This window comes from Panthera leo, chromosome B3 (genome assembly GCF_018350215.1).
Source record: "Panthera leo isolate Ple1 chromosome B3, P.leo_Ple1_pat1.1, whole genome shotgun sequence".
In the NCBI taxonomy this organism is placed as follows: domain Eukaryota; kingdom Metazoa; phylum Chordata; class Mammalia; order Carnivora; family Felidae; genus Panthera; species Panthera leo.
In genome coordinates, this window is record NC_056684.1 from 53,492,303 (window position 1) to 53,512,587 (window position 20,285).

At 38.6% G+C, this 20,285-nt stretch overlaps 1 protein-coding gene across 1 annotated transcript in view; it reads right to left on the reverse strand.

Annotated features, from left to right (window-relative positions):
- The window catches only part of USP8 (ubiquitin specific peptidase 8), a 77,292-nt gene extending 72,948 nt beyond the window's left edge, over positions 1-4,344 (reverse strand). Inside the window, exon 1 of the mRNA XM_042942047.1 lies at positions 4,228-4,344. The gene's annotated coding sequence lies outside the window, so the exon portion shown is untranslated. The remainder of the gene's footprint in view (positions 1-4,227) is intronic.
- Between the last annotated feature and the right edge of the window lie 15,941 nt (positions 4,345-20,285).

The following is a 20,285-nucleotide window of genomic DNA, read 5'->3' on the forward strand; positions in this document are numbered from 1 at the left end:
CCACTAGATGCCAGTAGTATTCATCTCCATCCTGTTGTGACAATCAAAAATGTCTCCAGACATTCCTGAATGCCCTCTGGGGGGCAAAATTACTCCCAAATGAGAACTATTGATTTACAGAAAATTTTGAACATATATACAAAAAGAACAACATCTAAAGATGTCTTGACAGAGATATAAATATGTAATTAGAGACTTGGTCCATAGAGAGACCAGACAAATATTAAATCAACTATTAAAGCATTAATGTTAATTTTGATAATCCCTATTGTTTTGGGAGATAACAAAGTATTGACACTTAAATGATATATTATCTAGGATGTGGTTCAAAATAATCTGATTTTCTTCACTTTTATGTATACTTTAAAACCTCTATAATAGTTTTTAAAACACAGACATCATTTATGCTAATAATAAATCAGGAGAATGAATCAAGGAAATAAGATCTTGTTTCTCTATAACTGATAATATACTTGAAGGGCTCAGAACCTGGTGGGGAGGAGTATGAAAGGGAATGTTTCTAAAAGAGGAAAGAAACAGCCTGAAGAAAAACCAGATAAGTGCAACGTCATGAAAAGCACAGAAAAAGAGCTTCAAAGAACTTTAAGTTCTTACAATGCTTAAAAAGAAAAAAAAAAAAGAATAAAGTAACTAGTCCTAGTTCTGAAGACTGTATAAATTGTCTTCTATTTGGCAAACATTTATTAGACTACCTACATCTATTCAAGGTGCCATGTCAGAAGCTATAAGAAATACACAGACTATACCTCCTAACAAAGCTTCCACCTTTTAAGATGAAAGAGAAGTACATAATGTTAATATAAAGCAAAGAACCATCATATAGGTACTAACAAACCATGCCAAAATCTGTAACTTGAATTAAGACTATTCCTAGAAAGAAACCAGAAGGGTAACTGTTTTCTGTAACAGGTGTCTACTTACATTTATAACCTTAATCCATTTCGTACATCTTCTCCCTATCTCCTTAATTTTTTTAGCATATGCAAGAATAGATGAACAGGGAACCAGATCATACTTAGTATGTACCAAAAACCACCATAAACAAAAGCAGACATGCTTCTCAATCTTAGCTGTAGAATCCCCTAAAGAATTTTTAAAAATATTGATGCACAGAACCCACTCCTAAGTGCTTATATTAGAATCTTAGAGCATGGGACTTGCACACAGGTATTTTTTAAAAGCTCCTCAGGTAAATTCTAACACGTGGTCAAGACAGATCCATGGACATAAAAAATGGATATAAGCATGTTACTAAAAGCAGTGAAACAGTATGACGATGACAATTAGGCTCTAGTTGATATCAATATTTTAAGTCTTATGATTCCCGATCTATCAAAATAATAAGAAACCATGTTCTTTTTCTTTTTGAAGTTTATTTATTTTTGAGAAGAAGAGAGAAAAAGAGAGAAAGAGAAAGAGAGAAAGAGAGAGAGAGAGAGGAAGAGAATCCCAAGAAGGCTCTGCCGTACTGTCAGCACGGAGCCCAACATGGGCTCGAACTCACAAACCATGAGATCATAACCAGAGCCAAAGTCAGACGTGTAACTGAGCTACCCAGGTGCCCTCAGAAATCATTTTCATTTTTAAAATTATGTAACTGAGAGAATAATAATTAAAATAAAACCTTCAGGATTCCTATACCCATAACTTTTTCAGGACTAATTTGTTTTGAAATTGGTATTATAACATGTAACAATTTCACTTACTATAAAGACATACAGGTTCACATCATTATTGGTATGCTTCAGAGAATTCAGAATTATGAAAAACTAAACTGTAATGTGTTAGAGGAGACACTGACTTTATTCACCACTACACGAGTACTGTTTTACTTGAATTAGTATGGCGATAAATATGGAATTCCAAATAAGCTTAATATAATATTTCATCATTTACTATATTAAGTTTTATGTTATTAGAGCACTGTAGGTCTTGGTTTCACTTTCCATTTATTAGCACATGACTTTGGGCAAATTCCTTAAATCCTCCCAACACCAACACTGCTACTCCTCAGTTTACGTCATCTACAAAATGGGAACGATTCATCTGCTTCTACAGAGTTTTCCTAAGTACCAAATGACAAAATACCTACAGAGAAATGCTTTGAAAATTATAACGTACTGTGAAGATACAAAGCATTATGGTTAAAGAAATCAGAAGTGTACCTTACTCCGCATCTACTATTAAATCCAAACATTAGTTTAATACAACTTTATTATAGTAGGTTAATGGCCCCAAATTCTTTGATATTCTTCCCTCCAAAAAAGGTAGGGTCTATCACTTGGTTAGGGGAGGGCTCTGACTGCTCTAACAGAGAATGCTGGAAGCAATGCTATGCCAATTTCTGGGTCCAGCTTTAAGAGACAGCTTTCACTTCTGTCTCCTCAAATACTTGCTCTTGAAACTCAAACTCCATGCTGTGAGACGTCCAAGGCACATGAAGAGTCCATGTGCAGGCGCTCCAGATAACATCCCCAGCTGAACTCCCAGACAACATCAACTGCCATCCATACAAATGAGCCATCTGGGATATCCCACTCGGGTAAGCTTTCAGATGACTCCAAAACCTAGCTGCCTATATAACTACAAATGCATGAAACTCTTAAGTGAGAATCAACCAGCTGACCCCAGGCAGCCCAGAGAAATATAACAGATAAAACATTGTAGTTTGAAGCTACTTTGGAGTGATTTGTTATATAGCAATTGGTAACTGGGACAATAACCAATAGTTTTTTAAAAATGCTTCCTTAACTATATCTAATTTGGTTATCAACTCATATTTAATGGGCACATTTTCCCCTTAATCTCTACAAAAATAATTGCAACTTCATGTAGATAATATGTTAGATATTTTAAGGGAAAAAAAATCTAATATGCTTGATTTTAGAACTTTACAGAAGCCATTTTGGATCTTTCCCAGTATGTTCATATTACTAAACAAATGACCATAATGATTAATAAAGGTCAAGTGGATATACAGAGTTAAATGCTAGAAAGACATCTTTAAATTGTTTTTGTTTTTCTCATGCATTGTTTTCTTAAAGAACACATACCTACATGCTTACATGCAATTAATGCATATTTAGGTCATTAATAACAAGTGTTGCTTTACTATTATAAGAATCTTACTATCTAATTTTAAAGATATGCCTAATGTGCCACAAAAAAAGGGATACACGTTTCAAGGCAGCCAGAGCAATATGATAAAAGCAAAGCACAACCTACATCACCTTTCAGACAAACTGGTCCAGTACTGTGGAGTCACAAGAAACTATTTAAATCCATCAGAAAGACATTTGACAATGAACCTTAAACAGAATCTGTTAAAATGCAAAATCTGCTCACAGAGCAAAGCCGCAGGGCAAGCCTAGAACAGGTACAGCTCCTTAACAATATCACTTGATATTTTTAATGGCTGCAGAAGACATACAAAACTAAGACTGCTTGCAGATTCGGAAAGAGTAACATCCCTTTCATCTGAAACCCTCAAGGTGCTTAACAAATATTAAATGCCTTCAGGTAAATACTTTGTTAGTGATTATATGACTTGCTTCAAGGTCATAGAATGAACTGGAGAAAAGAATGAACCCGAGAAGTGTGGTCTACAGCTTTATGTATAAATGAACATCAGTGCGATTCAGGGTTCTGAAATTACCAAGGTGGAGTGGAGGTGAAATTAACTTGTCCCGCAACTCCAGGAGAGAGGCCACATTTTAGCAAAAGCTTTTATTTGGGAAAGTCATATTTTAATTCTGATGAGCTTATAGGCTCTTTAAACTCATACTTGGACTTCACTAAAACCAAGTTTGATTGGGACAGAGGAGGGATTGGGAAACAGTCTGAGAGATGGTATCAAAGGCCTGGAATTGTAGCCCGACAGCAGAAAATCCGAAAACGGAGGCCAGAGGAAGCAGGTCAAAGTCGAGTCTAAGTGTCGAAGAAGAACGAGGAATGGTCAAGGCCACCTCTAAGATCGGAAAACCTGAAAAAAACTACACGAAACTCCCTGGGTAACCCTAGGTAGGCGGCGGGAAAGACTCGAGGTTGGGCCCTTCCTCTAAAAGCCGATTCTATGTTCGGGGTTGTTCCACCCCTCTCGGCGGACAGGACTGGTCTCCCGAGTGACCAGCAGCTGGTGAAAGGAAAGGGTGTTCAATGCAGACAGCTTTCCGAGGAACACAGGACAGGACCCAGACCCACACTCACCGTGGCGCCGGGAACGCTTCACTAACGCCGGCCTCCTCGCCAAAGGCCCATCTTCCACCAACTCGAGGAAGAATTAGCCCTCGCTAGCCCGACGGAAACTAGCCCAGCGCATCCCCTTTTCCCAGTTTGCACTGCGTTGCGACGCGTCGCGTCTCGGACGTCACGGAGGGGAGGGGCTGCGCGCGCGCCCGTGACCGCTTCCTCTTCCGCAGTCCTGCCCTTACCCGGGAGGAGGGAGGACTAAAGGGGAAGTTTGGGATGGGCGGCAAGGGCAGGGCTCAGGCTAGACTAAGTTTCCGTATGCTTGCCTGTCGGTTCCCTGCGCCCTGCATTTGTCGGGCCTAGTTCAGTCACCTTGGTGTTACACGCTTCGGGGGCTTTGCCGCGGAGGAAGCCGGGACTCTTGTGCCTCTTACCTACGTGTTTTTACTCTTCAGATTGGAGATTTAGAATAGAAAAGGGGTTGGAATCCCCTCAAACTCTGGCTGAAAGTTTAAAATTCTCTGAAGCCAAGTCTCTGGCCAAACAAGGAACATAATCCTAAAACATATATATACACATTTAACAAAAGTTAAAGGCCCAGTGTTACAAAAACAAGAGATTTGAACTTTCTTGTAAGGTGATCTTTGTACTCTCATAGAGAAAGGTGATTGGATGCTCCAATTAGTAAAAGTTAGGTTGCCTGGATGGTAAAGTTTTGTGGATGGAGTTGCTGGGCATGGTCACTTAAGTCCCCAGGGACAATCCCGGTGTCTCATGGGTGGGAAAGCTGGAGGGTGAGGTCTAGTAAGTGTCTGCCAGAAAGGTTTTAAATAAATTGTAATAAATAAACATAGTGCTTCACATACAGTAAGTAGTCTTTCAATAAATGCTAATTTCCTTTCTGTTACAATGAAATACCTGCAAAAATATGGTAGCTCTTTTATACTTAAGCTATACACAGTTTTCCCAAAAGATTTAAGACTGATATGAAATATACAGTGCTGCCGGGAACTGCTAACTTAGCAAATTTTTCATAACAAGGAAACAATTGCATCTGTTTTGAAAATGGATGGTAGGAAAGGAAGTTGGTTGTTAGAGTTTGTTTTTTTGTATTTTGTTTTTTCTGTTGAGCACCTTGATGAATTTGGGTATTAAAAAAAAAAAAAAAAGACAGGGGCGCCTGGGTGGCTCAGTTGGTTAATGGTTTGACTCTTGATTTGGGCTCAGGTTATGATTTCATAGGGATTCTTGGGTTAGAGTCCCACATAGGGCTCTATGCTGAAAGCAAGGAGTCTGCTTTGGATTCTCTCTTTCAAAACAAATAAATAAGACAACAACAACAGCAGCAGCAAAACAAAACAAAACAAAACAAAACTGAGTGTGGGAGTAGGAACCAAAGATAGGGAGAAGAATGGGAAATTCCCTGAAGACCATCTCGGAGAGAGGATACCAGGAATGTGAGGTGATAGAGAAAAAGAGAAATGATAATGAATTAACCAATGAAAAGAGCCCCTTATGATGGGGTGGAAAAAAGATTTTAATAAATAGGACTCTTTAACATTCACCTAAAGTTACTTCTGTTGCTCTGTTATAATGGTTCCAATTCCCCCATAAGTAGAATTTCCCCCACTTCTTAAAGTGTCAGTCAAGTTTGCTCAAACACAAGTCATCTGCCTGAGTTTTTTGAAAACTAAGGAGTAGTGCCACATGTGAGTCAACAGATGCAGAAGGGAAAGCAGGCACAAGATGATGAGATGATTCCAAAACTAAACTAAGATGGTGAAAGCAGGAAAAACCCAGAACCTTCCAAGGAAATTCACAGACATCTGTGACTTCTCAGTATTAGTGGAATAAGCATGCTTAAAGAGTAGGGTTACCTTGATGAAACTATGTTTATTGAATTAAATTGTAAACCCTAGCTCTTTTCCAAATTTGTGTTGTGACAAAGTAAGCAACAGTATCTATGGTACCCAGCGTTTAAGTAATGGGTCACTAGCTGTCTAGACTGCATGAACTGTATTTGACAATAGTTTTAATTCCTTTGCCATCCACAATAAACGGTAGTCCAAAATTTACTAAACCTTGTTCATCCTCCATCCATTCAACAAGTATTTACTGAATGCATGTTCTATGACAGGCATTGTTTTGGACTTGGGATATAAAGTCCCTCCTCAACACAGAGCTGACTTACATTCTAGTGGGGGAGACGTATAATAAACAAATACATGTATACTATGTCAGGTATTATTAAATGTTAAGAAAACAAAACAAAAAAGGGTAAGGGGCCAGAAAACACACTGGTAATTTTGATGGGATAGCCAGGGAAGAGCTCTCTGAGAAAGTGACCTTTCCACAGAACCTTTGGTGAGGAGAGGGAGCAAGCCAGGGATATGTGTGTGTTGAAAAAGAGCATCCAGGCAATGGGAGAAGCACAGATAAAGGCAGTGAGGCAGGAAAAGGTGAATGTGTCGGAGGAACTGCAAGGAGGACAGAAGGGTGAAGAGAGAATAATGCAGACTCCATAGGATTTACAGGTCTATAAAACATGTTTATCCCACTATCCCCCAATAATGCAAGAAGTGAAGCACATAGTAATATTATATGAAAAATTAGCTTTCATGTGGGTGATAAAATTTACAAATTATGTACAAACATTCATTACAATTGTTTTTTAGCCAAAGCAAAAGTATCTTGTGGTTCTTTCACTAGTCACTTGTTTTTTCTATTCATCTGTTTTTTGTTTTCTAAAGTCAGAATGATTACCACATTGGCTGGTTGCATGGGCCATCACACATTTTATCTCTTGGGTCTGCATGCCCAGACAAGGGGTGGCAAATCTTGGCTATCCTCTTAGATATCAACATCTGAGTTTAGGAACTCACCACTCGCACATCACTAAGACTCTATCAGCCATTGGTTTACATGAAGTTGTAAATAATCAACTATATCACCACTTAGAGTAATTTGAGTTCTGTTTTTTTTTTTTATGTGAAGTTGTGCTAAACTTACTTCAATAAGGTTTTAGAGATGCACTCTCATTCTACAATTTTAGGGTTTAGTGAACAGCTGTGCTTACTTTTTTCATCTCTTTATGATTTCACACTTAGATCTTCTCTCCTTTCTGCCTTTTGTTTTCCTATCCAAATGGAAGTTTTAATCTGATTATTATGCTCTCCTTTGTGGTTCCCCGTTCAAGTTGTTACTTTGTCTTCTGGATCTTCTCTTCTTCCATCAGATTTTCCTTACAGATGTAATACTCAGAATACAATACTACACATGGTGATGCACATGGTTTTATACCAACGAGAGCTAGTTTTCAGTCTGTTGACCTACCACAAAATTTTCACCTACTTGACTGAGGTCACCAAAGAGTTACTTAAACTTCTTAAGGATTGTTTCTGCAATTTTGTCATGCTAACATTAACTGGCAAAAAGAGAATCCTATTCAATAGACACAAGAACTGTTGAGCTTTAAGTGTACTTAATTGAAATCATAGAATCAACATACAGGCTTAAGCCTTTTCTACATTTTTCCAAAAAGAAACTATTAGATTTTAGCTTAAGGAAGCATCTGATTTAAAGAAGATACTGTTTTGGGATGCCTGGGTGGTTCAATTGGTTAAACATCTGAATCTTTTTTTTTAATGTTTATTTATTTTTGAGAGAGAGAGAGAGAGAGAGCGTGCATGCTAGTGGGAGGAACACAGAGGGGGAATACAGAGGATCTGAAGGGCTCCTCAAACTCAGGAGTGTGAGATCATAACCTAAGCTGAAGTTGGAGGCTTAACTCACTGAGCCACCCAGGCACCCACTGTCTGACTCTTGATTTCACCTCAGGTCATGGTCTCAGGGTTTGTCAGATCATGCCCTACATCAAGCTCCATGTGTGGAGCCTGTTTGGGATTCTCTCTTTTCTCTCTCTGCCCTTTCCCCCTACTCGTGCACTCATGCTTGCCAGCGTGCGCGTGCACTCACACACACACACACGCTCTCTCTCTCTCTCTCTCTCAAAATAAATAAACATTTACAAAAAATAAAGAAGATACTTCTTTAAGTAAAACCTCCAAAAAATATTTCTGCAATTTATTTATTTATATGCAATTTACTTCATTTTTATGACTCCTCATTATCTAAAGTAATATGTCATCTATGGGATGTCATCTAAGGGTATGATTTTTGATGGGCTGTTTACTTCTTCCAAACCATAGGTAAATATATTAAATAATACATACCCAGTGTTTTTCAAACTTCAGTATTATCAAGCAATATACAGCTAATAAATAAAAACAGACGGTGCAGGCCCCAAACAAAAACTTACAGACTCAGAGCTAGCCAAATGCGCAGGAACCCCCAGATGCTCACCAATCCATGGAAAGCTGTGTCTGGACTGGCACTAGTGAATGCACTTTGGGAAATGTTCCAGAAGAGGGACCCTGACTCCCTGCCATCTCACATATTTATGGAGGAGTAGAGAGGGACCAGGGATCACCTAGTTGATTTGGAGAACTTTGTGCTTTTCTTCTGGCGTTACAATCTTACTGGTCTAAAAAAACAAGTTTTTGGGGTGCCTGGGTGGCTCAGTCGGTTAAGCCTCTGACTCTTGGTTTCGGCTCAGGTCATGATGTCATGGTTTGTGGGTCCGAGCCCCACATCGGGCTCTGTTCGGTCAGTGCAGAGCCTGCTTGGGATTCTCTCTCTTTCCCTTTCTCTCTGGCCCTCCCCCACTTGTACTCTCTCTCTCAAACTAAATAAATAAACTTTTAAAATAAATAAAATAAAATAAAATACAATAAAATACAATACAATAAAATAAAATAAAATAAAATAAAATAAGATAAAATAAAATAAGCTTTGACACCAGTTGCCTGAGCAGTTTTCCTTATTGACTCTGGTTTCTGCCTGCAGGCCTTACTGCCTCTCTGCTGAGCCAGATTGTTGCTAGGCTGCAGGTGGAGTGAGCGCCCAAGCACCTGGGTTATCCATGAGACAGACTAGCATGTGTTTCCCTAAGTGTGCAGAAAAATCAACCTTGAGCTTGCATTCATGAGGTAAAGAGAGGGAGCCACGAATTTGCATTTTAAGATGTCCATGGTGATTCTGCTGGTGGTGATCATGGGCTCCACGTGAAGAAATGTTACCTCACTCAGTCATGAGAAAACATTCTCTTCAACCTGATTTCATTTTTCAAATAACTGTGAGAAACTTGTGGAAGATTTTTGAAATTCTAACTGGTTGATGAGATTCTTTATATAGTTACTGGGGAGTTTATAATTTTATCTCTGAAATATTTTAACATTCCAAATCTATCAGTATGTCATTATACAATCTACCAAGTGCGGAGGTAGAATGACCCAGCCATCTTTATGGTCCTTCTTGTGGTGGACACATGTGAAACCAGTTGCTGTTCTGATTGATGTTTCTTCCTGTGCCTCCTCTCACTGGGTCATACTAGTCTGTGAACCGGGTAGTACCTCAGTGATTAACTTAGAGAAGCGACGCATTTCGGAATATATAATAGAGTGAGTGTCTCTGTGTCTTTGTATAGTCTATTCATGAATAAAGATGGGATTACTGGATGAACCTATTCCTGTATGTGCCTAGGAATGTGATGATTTGGGATAGAGGAAAATGTGTAACATTTTTTTTTCATTGCCTCATGATTGGACAACGTGGAAAAGATATAGTGGTCAAGTGATTTGATTTATATTTTCTTCCTATTTAAGATAAATATGCACAATGTCATTCGCAGATTATATAGATAATTTCTACTGTTTTAATTTAAGTTTCAATCTAGATAAACAAAGAGTTTCATATGCTCTCATATATGAAAAAAGAAACAACAACAACAACCTGTTTTTATGCTACAAAAGGACTTAACTAATGCCTGCCACATAATAGGTGCTCAATAAATATGTTGCCTGACTGCAAAGCTGGCTGGCACCTAGGAGGGAAAATTGAGAAGTGGTTTAACACTTTCAATAACAGCAACCCCCACCCTCATTCTTTAATGGTGTCAGTTAATATTTTTGTCAATATTTGTGGAGTGCTGTGTGAAAGCAACTCCAAGCCTGCATTCCAACAAGCCATTTCTTTTTTTTTTTTAATGTTTATATATTTTTGCGAGAGAGAGAGAGAGAGAGAGAGAGTGAGAGAGCACAAGTGGTGGTGGGGATAGAGAGATAGGGAGACACAGAATTTGAAGCAGGCTCCAGGCTCTGAACTGTCAGCACAGAGCCCAATGTGGGGCTCGAACCCACAAACTGTGAGATCATGACCTAAGCCGATGTCAGAGGTTTAACCGACTGAGCCACCCAGGTGCCCCACAATGAGCCATTTCTATATGTAAATCATGGAACTACAATTGGCTTTCTGACTCACTGGCATGTGTTGCCTTTGAAATAATCTTGCTTTCTTTCCATAATTTATTTGTTTTCCCCCAATTAATTTGTTCTTCTGTTCTTCTGTTCAGTAGCAAGACTAGGCAGAGAGGCAGACAAGGTCACTTTTAATCCTTATATCTCCAAATCTCTTCCTTTGACTTATCATGGTATCTGAAATGCCATCATTAAAGACTCATTTCTTCATATGAAAATGTAATATCCCTGAGGAAACCCTGAGAGGCAGCATGAAGGGATCTGAATATATAAGCTCCTCCCTACCTAATAAGAATACAGGTGCACGAGGGAAAGGACCCATGCTAAAGCTCCCCAAGTTTGTTTTTGTTTTGTTTTGTTTTGCTTTTGCTTATAATCAATTTATTTAGTTTATCATGGGAAAGTTCCCAGCTAAATGCAAAGAAACAAGTGAAGTATTCTTGGGTTAATACAGGAGCCAGTGGGATACATGGGGACTGGGCATCAAGGCCAAGGAGAGAACATCAGGTTTCAGAGTCAGATCTGTCCAGAGACCCTAAGACAAGGGTAAGCTATTATCCCAGCACAGACAGCTGCCTTCCTCTCACAGCGGGACATACTGCAAGGCATGTCATCAAAATCACATCATTTCAGTGATGTCAGGGGAACAGATATTAAAGAAAGGGAGCCCATGTCCTTGTGCACCTCAGCTGTTGCTGTTTTGTAAGTCACATACTAGCATGTGAATAAGCATTTTATAATATTCTAGGAGCAATGCGCCACAGAGGGGTAGAACTTCTGTGTTTCTCTCTCAGTGTCTCCTTGCTTGTTTTTATTCCTACCCGAACCCCCATCCTTAAGCCACATACTCTGAAAGTCTCTTGTGCACAACAAAAGTCTCCTGGATGACAACAGTTTTTCCAAAGCAGCACCTTGTGCAGAAAGTCTATGACATCAAAAAAAGAATGTGTCTTTAGTTGGCTATTCTCTGTGAAGTCATCCACCCCTGAGCAATGTCTAATTGAAAGCATAATTTAGAACACAGATTTAGAAACTGAAATGTGGGTAAGACTTGGAAACAAACTCCAAAAAAACTATAGCCCATGAAGGCTGAGCAGGATAATGATCAATTCACAGATGGTCTCACTTGAAGGTTATATAATTGTTGCTTACACAGTCATTAGGGACATATTAGAGTCTACAGCTGATAATCTACAATTTGCTGGGTAAAATTCTTTGTCTATAGGTATGAGATGGTCATGGTCTAGCTCAAAACTTCTCTAACCCTCATAAAAAATGCCGCATTGGAAGGGGAGTCACATCACTTACAGCATTTTAAAGGGAAGAAAGTCCTGTTAGAATAATAGAAAGTCCACACAGAATATTACACTTTTAATTTTGAAGGACACCTTGAGTTCCATTTGTCACTTTTCTGTATTTATCTCTCAGGAACAGACTTAAGGACATTTAACTTTTTGTCAAAATAGAAACTGGTCATAGCCATGGTTCTATAAAAATATTTTAAAGGGGTTATTATTTCTGATTAAAATTAATATTTTTAGGGGCATCTGGGTGGCTCAGTCAGTTAAGCCTCTGACTTCAGCTCAGGTCATGATCTCACAGCTCATGGATTTGAGCCCCGGATTGGGCTCTGTGCTGACAGCTCAGAGCCTGGAGCCTGCTTCGGATTCTGTGTCTCCTTCTTTCTCTGCTCCTCCCCTGCTCATGCTCTGTCTCTCTCTTTCAAAAATAAATGAATATTTGAAAAATTAAAATATTTTTTCAAGTAATACATAACAAGAAAGTATACATCTTCCATCTAATGTAAAAGCAAAAACTATTTATGTATGTATGTATGTATGTATGTATGTATGTATGTGTGTATGTATTTATTTATTCTCAAGTTAGTTAACATACAGTGTCGTCTGGGTGTCAGGAGTAGAACCCAGTGATTCATCTCTTACATATGATGCCCAGTGAAGAGTAAATTCTTTATTAGCCTTTTATTTTAAATACAGCCAAAGAATCAGTAGTGACTACAAGCAGTAGTGGGTTCTCCCACAGGGAATCAGAAGAATAGCAAAATAAGGTATAGCTGGTTATTATCACAGATTACTGTTAGGCAGTAATGTTCCTCCTGGAAGGCATAAGTTGGAAATCTTATTAACCAAAGGCTTAAAATAAGGTTGTGAAGATAATGTCATATGAGTAGGCAAACTGAACTTCTCTGGGCCATGGCCATCTTATTTATCAAGTGGAGACATGAACACACTACCTCACTAAAGCTAAGGACATTCTAAAGTCCATTCCAACTTATTATTCTACTATGCTCATAGAACCTTGTCCTCCTCTGAGAATTGTTATCTATCACCACGCATCTGTCTTGTAGTTCTAGGATACTTGTGTTTTTTTTCTTTAAGTTTATTTATTTATTTTTGAGAGAGAGGGAGAGCGAGAGTACAAAGGGCAGAGAGAAAGGGAGAGAGAATCCCAAGCAGGCCTGACATGGGACTTGAACTGACAAACCATGAGATAATAACCTGAGCTGAAGTCAGATGCTTAACCAACTGAGCCACATAGGTGCCCTTAGGATACTTGTGTTCTAGATCTCAAACTGTCCTGCCTTTTTGGGGGCTCTGTTTTGTCAATTAGTCCCCCATTTCCCCCTTGTAACTTGTATCTCTGTCTCTCTTATTGCCCTTTCTTCTCTGAACACGAACATGTTCTTCTACCTTAACTACCCCCACCCCACATACACACACACGACACAAAACCCAAACTTTTCCACCCCACGTCCCCCTTTACCATCACTGTCTCACTCTCTTCCATTCATAGCCAACTTTCTTAGAAGAATGCCTAAATTCAGACATTCTCTTTTTTCTCACCTTTCTCTCAGGGGTAGCTCTTCTTGCTGAGGGTGCCAGGGACCTCCTAAATGCAAGATCCAATGGTGGCATTTCAGTCCTTATCTCCCTTGGTCTTTCTCTAGCATCTGTTGCAATTCTTTCCTTCCTTGGTACCTCTCCAGCTTTGTGGACAGTTTCCTCTTGGTCTCCTTCAAAGATGTTACTTTCCTCATCCACCCCATCCCAAAGATGTTGATGTCTTCCACCACCCTCAGTGTTCTCCCTATCTCACACTATTGTTCTTTAGAGGGTATTTAATTTATCTCATAACTTCAATGACCACTTATTCACTTGGCTGTCAAGTTATTCAGCCCATTCCTCCTTCCAGATCTTATGTTAATTATATTTGAATATAATTTAATATAATCTGATATTATAATAATATACAGTTATATTAGTTCCAAGCATACAGTATAATGGTTCAACAAATCTACACACTACTCATCATGATAAGTGTACTCCTAATCCCCTTCACCTACTTCCCAGGTCCCCCCCCCCCCCCACCTCCCCTCTGGTAACCACCAGCTTGTTCTCGATATTTAAGAGCTTGGTTTTTATGGTCTCTGTTTTTCTTTGACCATTTGTATTTTTTTCCTTAAATTCCACATATGAGTGAAATCATATGGTATTTGTCTTTCTCTGACTGACTTATTTCATTTAGCATTATGCCCTCTATCCATCCATGTTGTTGCAGGTGGCTGGATTTCATTCTTTTTTATGGCTGAGTAATAGTCCATTGTGCATATATGCCACAACTTCTTTATCCATTGGGATATTTAATTTTATGTATTACCTGTGATATTTAATTTTATGTATTACCTTGGCTAGATTATGGATTTTTTAGATGTGATTAACATTTTCTAATTTTTATTTTTTTTTTTGAACTTTACTGAAGTATGACTGGCATGCAAAAAGCCATACATATTTAATGTGTACAGCTTGATGAGTTTGGAGTGAAGTATATGCCTATGAAGCTATCACCACAATCTATGCCATAAATATACCCATCACCTCAAAAAGTTTCTTACCCTCTTACCTATTAATTTCTGTGAGTGTGTGATAACATTTATAAGATTTAACCTCTTAGCAAAATTTTAAGTATATGATATACCGTGCAGTAGATCTCTAGGACCTATTCATCTTCCATAACCAAAACCTTGTACCCTTTGACTAAAGAAGTACAAGGTATCCTGTACCTCTTTGCTTCCTCCCTTCCCAAGCCCCTGGCAACCACCATTCTACTCTCTGCTTCAATGAGTTTGACTATTTTAGATTCCTTATACAAGTGGTGTCATGCAGTATTTGTCCAGATGTGATAACATTTACAGTCAGTTGACTTTAAGTAAAACAAATTACCCTCTATAAGGTGAATAGGCTTTATCCAATCATTTGAAGGTCTTAAGTGCAAAAGATTGAAGTTCCCCCAAAGAATCTCAAAGAAATTCTGCCTCCAGACTGAAGCACAGGACTTCTGCTGGAGTTTCCAGTCTTCATACTCAAGACAATGATATCAAATCATACCTGAATCTCTAGGCTGCCATCTTGTCTTTCAGCTTTTGGATTGCCAGCCCTCACAATTGCATGACCCACTTCCTTAAAATCTCTCTATCTCTCTATCCATCTCCTTCCTATTGGTTCTGTTTTTCTACAGGACCCTGACAAATACACCTGTCATCTATACATCATGTCCAAATCCCTTAGCATACTTACAAGGATCTTCATGAGCTGGCTGTCATCAATTTATCCAGCCTCACCTGCCTTTTTAAATACGTCTATCTTCCTCTCCTTTCATACTGACTCCTTGGTCATTTCCGGAGCTTGCCACTCTTTTGTACCTTTGCCTTTGCACTATCTGTATACCTAGAACATTTTTCATCCTTCAGAACACAGCTCAAGCTTTACCCTAGGCTCTGTGAAGGAGGTAGGCAGAACAAGCAGCTTCTTCTATGACCCTATTGCACCTTGCACACACATGATTCCTTTAACCATGAGTCACATTTATGAAATTATTCCTTATACATCTTTTTTTCCCCCCTTCTTTGAAAAATCCTGTTTTTAGCAAGCATCTAGCATCTAGTATAGTATCTGTTACATGGTAGACAACTGGCAATCAATAAAAAACTGATTAATTGACAGGTAAGGCCTCTCTCCTTAAGATATTAAATAGCTGCCCATCACTTTCAAGATAAAGTCTCTTCAATGCAGCATACAGGGTTTTCCTATTTCCCTCTCCAGTGTCATCTCCTAGCAGGCCTCCACAGCAACTGAATTCCTAGTCATGCTGAACTAGTTGTGGTTCTTTTTTTTATTAAAATAATTTTTTTAACGTTCATTTTTGAGAGAGAGCATGCATGAGCAGTGGAGGGGCAGAGAGAGAGAAACGTGGAGACACAGAATCCGAAGCAGGCTCCAGGCTCTATGCTGCCAGCACAGGGGCTAGAATTCACGAGCTGCGAAATCATGACCTGAGCCAAAGTAGGACCTTCAACCAACTGAGCCACCCAGGCGCCCCAAACTAGTTGCAGTTCTTACAACAAGCTTACCTTCCTTGCATTTACTTCTATTCCTGAAACATGCCCTCGACACACACACACCATTTGGCAATTTCCATTGTCCTTTTAATCTTCACCTCAAGTTTTCTCTCTCCTGTGAACTCTAATCTCATCCCTGCCTTACTTGTTTCTCTGTGTTCCTTAGCACTGTGTACTTATCCTACTTAGTGTATGACTTGCTTCTTTGTCTATCAATTGCAGTCTAAATCACAGTCTATGTCTCCCCCACTATTGTGCAGCTCCTTGAGAACGAATATAACCCCACTGTGTTGCATTGGAATGGAGTTGAGAGATGTGGAGTTCCCAAGAGTAGAAGAGAGAAAGCAAAGTGGAAGAGTTCTGCTGAAGACAGTTCCCTTACTACACAGTTTGCTGAAGTCTTGCTTTGTAGGCCATTTCTCTGAAGATGAGATATTTGCCTTAAGAAATACTCAGTGGTGGTTGGAGGGCAGAAGGTCACCTCTGGGTGGCTCAGTTGGCTAAGCATCAGACTTCTTGATTTTGGCTCAGGTCATAATCTCACGCTTGTGAGATTGAGCCCTATGTTGGGCTCTGTGCTGGGTGTGGAGACTGCTTGAGATTCTTTCTTCCTCTCTCTCTGCCTCTCTCCAGCTTGCTCTCACTCCCAAAAAAAGAAAATAAAATAAAAGAGAAAAGAAAAATACCCAGCAAATGCTGTTTTTCAACAATGTTGATTATCTTGCAGCCATGCAGCAAGGTTTAGCAAGTTTCAGCATTTCAGAAATAATTCTGTATTGTAATCTAAGTAAACATATATAGAAAGATTAAAAAAACCACAGGATGTCTTTGAAAGATTTTGGTTTTAAACTTGATGTGGGGGGAGCAATGAAGGGACTGAAATCATTCCTTCTTTCTTCTGACCACATACCCCTTCTGCAGCTCCTTTCTCCCACAGGCACTTTCTGCATCCATGCTGCCACCCTGACTGTCTATCAGCCTACCTTCTTACTTTCCATCCCCAAGGCCTTTCCTCTGCATGGACCTTTGAGAATCCATACTCCCATAAAATGAATATCTCTACCCCAGCCTATCAGCCAGATCTGATGATCTTTCAAAATATTAATGGATGATCCTCTGAAAAACTTGAAAAACATTGTCTTTGAATCAGACCGCATTAATAACGTCTGTGTTTTGCCACAAGGTGCATGCTCCTCCACTGGGACACAAAAGTGCTCTGCATAGACCACAAGAATTTCATAACATTTACTAAAAACACCTTCAAATTAAATGTGTCCCTGCCAACTATTTCTTGTCACATAATGGTATCTTGTGCACTCAGTGTTTCTTCTTATGCCCTTAGGCCTTCCAGGAAATATCTTTCCTGTGCAAATGGTGTCAAGCTGGAGAAATTAAATCTTTGGCCAATCATAAGAGAAAATCTCAAGCTTAGAAGACAGAAATCAACTAGAGTCTGCAAGTTGACATGCATAGGCAGAGAGCTCTTTCACTCCCCCCGACCCTTTTTTCCCTCTTTCCTCCCTTCTTTCTTCCTGCCATTGATTGGAAGACAAACCATGAGAGATTCTTAAGAACAAACTGAGGGGGGACGGGGTGGGGGGGGCAGGAGGGAGAGGGAAAATGGGTGATGGGCATTGAGGGAGGCACTTGTTGGGATGAGCACTGGGTGTTGTACATAAGCCAATTGACAATAAATTATATTAAAAAGAAAGAAAAAAGTCAAGTCAATGTGGGAATCCTTTCACAATGTTTGCATATATCAAATCACCTTATATGCTTTAAATATATTACAATTTTGCCAATTATAGCTCAATAAAGCTGAATAAGCACACATGTGAAAAAAAGATATGGATTCATATTTCAAGAAAGAGCAAGCTATATAAAATATTGTGTCCATATGGATATCAGAAGAAATCCTTTTATTGTAGAAAATCTCAAACACAAAAAAGTAGAGTAGTACAATCAATACCCATGTATCCATCATCTAGCTTCAACTCCCATCAATTGCTTGTAAAAGGTGTATTTTTAAAATGATTGTTTTTTCTTTTGCAAAAGTAATACTTATTCATTGGTGAAAATATAGAAAATACAGATTAGGCAGAAGAAAATACATACTGATCACAATTTCAGCCCTTCCAGCAGGGCTCCCAGTAGTCCAATTGATGCTTTTGAACAATTCAGAAAAAGGTTCTCCTTTCCTTGGCTATATGCAGTCCTATGCATATTATATATTATAAAAAGCCCTGAGTATAAAAATACATATCCTTATGTATTTGTCACATAACTATTAGTACACATCCATGATTAAACTTCTTGGAATAAATTTTCAGGAACGAAATTCCTGCAACAAATGGCACAGCAAATCCCAAGCTTTTTTTACACCTGTTACCAAATTGCCTTTGGTGAGGTTGAACGGGTTCATACCCCATTAGACTTTTGTTCATTCTCCCAAAAATATGGTACCATTAAATATGATGATGAAGGATATGAGTTCATATTTTTTAAAACAAAAAACCCCAACATTTTGTCACTTTGAGTATTAAAAAATAGTACCCAATGTTGCTTTATTTGGGTTTCTTTGAGTAGCAAAGTGAAAAATGTTTTTATATGTATATTAGTCATTCTTCCTGAATTTCCCACATGTATCATTTATCCTTTAGCACTCTTACACTGCCATATTTTTGTGATTTGAGAAATTTTTTTGGATAAAAGATGAAGATATGTATCATACTACTCAGACATTGCTGAAAGTATAAAAAAGGCAATTTTTAAGATGCAATCATACCATATTTAAAGAAATGTATTTGATTTATTGGCAATGAATATCTTTTTTTTTAATGTTTATTTATTTTTGAGAGAGAGAGAGAGAGAGCATGAGTGGGGGAGGGACAGAGAAAGAGGGAGACACAGAGTTCGAAGCAGGCTTTAGTCTTTGGGCTGCACAGAACCCAACGCGGGCTCAAACTCACAAACAGAACCAACTGTGAGATCATGACCTGAGCCAAAGTGAGACACCCAACCTACTGAGCCACCCAGGCACCCGGGCAATGAGCATCTTGAGGGAGGAGCGGATATTAAATTGAACCATGTGAAATTGCCAACCCTATGTGATAGTGGTTCTCAAATTGTGGTCTGGGATCTCAGGAAGTTCTCAATTCTGTTTTGGGGGGCCACAAGGTCAAAACTATTTTCACAATAATGCTAAGACATCATTTGTGCTTTCACTTTCATTTTCTTACAAATGTATAGTGGAATTTTCCAGAGGCTGCATGGTGTGTGATATTCTAACAAATTGAATATAGAAGCAGATGAGAATCCATCTGTCTTCTATTAAGCCAGACATTGAGATTTGCAAAAAATGTAAAACGATGTCACTCTTAATTTTTTTTTTTTTTTGGTTTGGGAAAATGTGATTATTTTTCATAAAAATACATAATTTATATTAACATGCAATTGGTTAAGTTTCTAAATAACTTATTTATTTTTTTCAGTTTTAATTTAAATTTCAGTGAATGTCAATAGGTAAAACCAACATAAACAAAAGTTCTTTAGGGCCCTCAATTTTAAAGTGTGGAGTGTCTTGAGAACTCTGCTTTGTGGCATTTGAACAAAGTGGCCTTTATTTCAGAGACAGGTGAGCAATACTTTCCTGAGAACTAAATGAGATTAATTATGGGACTGGCTGTTGAGGGTTTCATCTGATCCTGGGTGTCAGAGGCACTTTAATAATTTATTTTTTGTGGTTGTGATAATATGGGGCCCTCTTCAGGATGGAGCACACAGCAATGACCCCTGTTCCCTGGACCTAATGGTAATATTGTAGAAGAGCAATAATAATGAGAAAATTGGTTGACTGGAGATATTCGTATTTTTACCCCAACCACAAAAATGGCAAAACACGTCCACATGTTCCTTTCTTGCTTTTGCCCCATCAAAATAAAAAATACAGATATGTCTAAGGTTATATGGAGATCTTGTTCCTCCCTGAACTGTACTAGGAGATGCACAATTTAAAGAGGAAAAAGGATGCACTCTCTGCCCACTTGGGCTCCTTTGGGAACAGAGTCCCAGGAATTTCAGTCTTCACTCACGTTTACTTAGAAATTAATTAACCTAATAAGAAATGGGCTGGGTCTGAATGAGAATGTTTAAAACTTTACATAGGAGAATAAATGAAAAGATATATCATATTCTTGGATTACAGAACAGAACATTATTGAAAATACCAATTCTATCCAAATCACATTTTGGGTGAAATGCTATACCAATAAAAAGTTGCATATCTT